Below are 4,300 nucleotides of genomic sequence, written 5' to 3' on the forward strand. Positions count from 1 at the left end.
AATCTTTATCCAATAAAATGAAACCAAAAAAAAATTTTTTTTAAAAGAAATACTATTTGGACGGGCCTGATGTTATCAGGGGCAGGTTTTTGGATAACCTGTTTTCCTTGTGGGTCCCCTCTTGGAGAACCGTGGCCCCCAGCAGATTCTCCTCCAGGGAGAGAAAAAGTGGCACCCAGACCCTCACGCGATGCATACCGCAGCCAGAAGAGTGCCAGTCCTGGGTTGTGCAGACTGGCATTCAACCCGGTCCCCATGCGCATAAGCAGCCGGCAACCCCAAAACATATGGTGCAACTTTACATGGCTCAGAGTTACCTCCGCAGCATTTAGAATCCTGGCCCAGCCCAGCAGCTTCCTTCTGGTCGTTAGAAGTGATATATGTTAGGTTAGGTGGCTCAGGAGGCGGCGCAAGAAATAGAGACTCCAGTGAATCAGAAAAGAAAGGAAAGGAAAAGGTTTATTCTGCGTCCCCGGGAGACCCACGTACCCCAAGGACAGGGCACGTGGATTCACGCCAACAGGGAGGGGGGCGCTTTTTTTATACTGCGGTTGGGTGAGGGGCGGGGACATGAGCTGAGGAATTCTCTGCTGCAGGGGATGGGCGGGGGTATGTGGATTAAGGGAGAAGAAGCCAGTATCTGTGTCTGGCACCTTGATCTGTGAGAAATTCCAGGGGGGGAGTCCATTATCTTGTCACATGTCTGCATGTATCCGATCCTGGGCTCTCTCCTCTCCCCTCTCCGACCTAACAATATAGTCACAGTTTTGACAGATGGGGGTGGGGAGAGCCATCTGTTACCTCCTGGCGTGTATATATAGCACAGCCGCTACACACAAGTGGTGTAGTATTACGCAATGAGATGAAACACGCACCATCTCGGGGACTGTGGCGTTTCCGAGATTTGGAAATGGCAATGGTAAGGGGCTTGCTTAGCTGGCCTTTCTCAGCCTGTATTTCTCTTAGCACAGTACCCAGGGCAGCTACTTGTAATGAAGGAAATCAGGGTGGCCTGCGGGAGGGGAGCTCTGGGCTGCCCCGCTCTGCGTCAGCTGCCTGCTCTCAGAGGCTCCAGGCGTATCTCTGAACCCCGCAACGCTCCTTTCTCTCCCCAGCACCACCCACCAGGTCGCTGCTCATCATTAACCAGGAATGTGTCTTCTCAGACAAGGTTCTGCTTTGTTAGTGTGGGTTCTTTTTCCTCCTTAACTCTTGATCAGTTCAACATTTTCACCTTTTAGAGAGAGCCTGAGGGTGCAGAGCACAGCCCCAGCCCACCCTCCTTCTCTGAATAGGGCTCTGCCAGCTGCACCCTGGGGGCACCAGGAACCCACTGCAGCCGTTTTACACATGTCAGAGAATTGGGCTTCAGAGCCCATAATGTTTTGGGGGCACATCCCATTCTAAACCCTTTTTGGCCCCCACAGATAATCAAGTGAATGTGTTTCCTTCACAGAGTATGTACTGGAGGTGGAGGAAGCCGGGAGGGAGGCAGCTGGGGAACAGGAAGATGGAATCAATTTTAGGATTCCAGTTTTGCTTTGGATGATCCTCAAGCTGAGGGACAGGTTCTCCCAGACGCCCCCTCTGCCACACGGGGGTCACTGACCTGGAGGAGGGCCAGATCCCCCCCCCTTTATTGAAAGGAAGGGGGTCTTGGACTACGAAGGAACAAAACTTTCAGCTCCTTTTTCTCATCTGGAAAGATGATCCCAAGGACAAATGCCAGCGTCTAGTCAGACATGGTATGACCCAACAGCATATATATATACAGCTCCTGACAGGAAGTCTTGGAAAGCACCAGACGCCTCACACCACCGTCTGCCCAAGAGGCATTGAAAGCTGCGAAACCTCCCTCCCTGGCAGTGAGGAAAGCATATGTGTCGAACATACACACACACACACACACACACACACACACACACACACACACAGACATGCACACACACTATTAAGAGTCACACTTGAATGTCAGCCTCCCCTTTTCCCTTCTAGTTCATGGCAGAAGGAAAAAAAAATGACTCTCCAGCTACTTAGGGTAATTTCTAATTTGGGCTGAAATAGGTTTTTAAACACAAGCCCTAAACGGGGATGGAGCCAAGGAGGCCGAGTGTCCAGGAGAGAGGCCAGTGTTGCTAAATCCTGAAGGGCGGGCTTCCGGAGAGCCATGCTTCCAGGATCCCTGTGACTGTCAGGCAAGCTCCTGAACATCCCCCCACCTCTCCCTGACACCCGCCGGAGTCTGAGTGACGGCTGTGGTCACACTGAAGGGACTGCACACCAGGCACACGTTCTCTAGGGCAGGGCCCTCTCACAGGGCCTAGAAATAAAGTGTCAGATTCATCCCTTTAAAAGAAGGAAAGATTAAAAGGCATCCAATTAGACGTGTCACCTAGGCAACAAGAAATAACTTGGGGATCAGAGCCATCCAGAGGGGGAAGGAGAGTTCCCCATGATAGAGGCATCTAGATCGTGAGGTCTTAATAGCTGGCAAATAGCAGCCAGCCTAGAGGGAGTGAGCCCCAGGGACAGTACGGAAGGCCTAAGACCCAGCTGGCAAGGCTCTTTGAGGTAGACGGGCCAAAGAGGTGTCCAGGTGGCCTCAGTGACCACACACGACTGCGCAGGATCCCATCCCCACCGAAGGGAACAGGACTTGCCTCCAGAAAAGAACAACTCAGAAGCCCCTTTGGCAGTCTTCTCTGCCAGCAGTGCTTCCTGAAGTCTGCCCTAAGATGCGCATGCCTCTGCCTTCGCTGTGTTCACTTTTCCTACACTTTGCCTTTGAAAGGAGGCCATTGTGGGAGCTTGGGCAAGCTTCTGAAGGAACCGTAGGGGTGAGGGGGCCGGAGTAACCCTTCCCTCTAAGCCACCTCCAGAGGAACACCAGTCCACCAACATCCAGGGCAGCTCAGGATCCAGCGGCACATGTGTTTTTGCCCATGTTCTTCTGGCCCCTCCCCCATCTCAGTACATCATTGTGGGTCACCTCAGGCCAAAAGGCTCCCCAGATGCCAGGAAATGCTTCCTGGGAAAAGCCAGGCTCCCAAGTTCAGGGGGATTACTGGAGCTTAGACCACACCCAAAGGGACTGTTTGACACCCTGCTTAAGGGTGGGTACTGAGAACCAGAGTCCTTGCCAAGCAGGGGTGGGGCCTCCCCATCATTCCAGGAACAGTGGCATTGACAGGGATCCCCTTCTTTGGTGCAGGTTCTTCAGAACCTCAGGGTAAGAGAGCGCCCCATTTCCTTAGATGCTGTGGCCTCTCCCACCATGTGGGGGTCTCCAGTTTGATCCACAGCTGTCTGCTCACTGCAGTCTACAACTTCCCCAGGCACCAGGAGTCACTTCCTAACCTTAGGCCCACACTCACCCCCTCCAATGCTGGGATGCTGGGGCTGAGGGGCAAAGATGGCATGGGCTCGTAAGGAGCCCTTGCCACCCTCTGTGGCCACTCAGAGGGTCTTGGCAAATAGCCGGGTCTTCTGACCCCAGACGGCTTGCCCGTGGGGCCCTTGCTTGCTAATCAGGCCGGGAGGCCAGGCCCCTATGTCCTCTGACTGAAGCCAGAGCCTCCTGGCCTGGAAAAGGAGGCTGACATCTCGGGCAGTCTCAGGCACTCAGCTTGTGGACAATGCCTGACAGTCCTGAGCATTTGCCCAGGAGCCTCACACATCACAGTAACACACACACACACACACACACACACACACACACACACACACACCAGCCTTACAAAGAGCGGCTAGCTCCATTCCCCAAGGAAAAATCCTATTCTGTATCACTTTAAGAAGAAAGATTTCCCATTTTTAACTCCCCGGAGATCTAGAGCCTGGAAAATTCTTCTCTGCCTGGGGGAGTTCCACGCACACGTTGCATGAATGTGTATTTTACACAGAAGCCAGCGCACAAACCCAAGTCAAGCCCTGGCAAATAGCTGCTGAATTCACCCAGGCTCCTGCATTCCTCAGCCAGGCCTCCTGGCAGGGGCCCTCTTCCTGTGTGCTGTGGGGTGAGGGGGACTGAGTTCTCATGGCCAAAGGAGCCCCGAGGTTCTGGGGAACGGGGGCTGAGGGCAGCCCACAGAAAGCTGTGGGCCAGGTGGCTTCATCTTACTGTAACTTTTTACATTCTTTTAAAAAAGCACAATTCCACATGCACACAGTCTGGAAAGCACATCCGGACAGAATGCTTAGGGCACTGCCGAGTCCAGAAGAGGCTGCTGGGGCCTCTTTGTTGCAGTGGTTATATAACACGCTCGCTCCATTCCCTGGGGTGGGGAGGGCTGGAGAGCTGCTG

The 4,300-nt window shown here is 53.4% G+C and overlaps 1 long non-coding RNA gene across 1 annotated transcript; it reads left to right on the plus strand.

The window, feature by feature from the left end:
• The first annotated feature begins 6 nt into the window (after window positions 1-6).
• LOC107181632 lies at window positions 7-4,138 on the plus strand. The gene is made up of 2 exons (XR_001512301.1): window positions 7-382; window positions 760-4,138. It is a non-coding gene; the product is annotated as an uncharacterized LOC107181632 (long non-coding RNA).
• Window positions 4,139-4,300: the final 162 nt, after the last annotated feature.

This window comes from Myotis davidii, unplaced genomic scaffold (genome assembly GCF_000327345.1).
Source record: "Myotis davidii unplaced genomic scaffold, ASM32734v1 scaffold6, whole genome shotgun sequence".
Taxonomy (NCBI): domain Eukaryota; kingdom Metazoa; phylum Chordata; class Mammalia; order Chiroptera; family Vespertilionidae; genus Myotis; species Myotis davidii.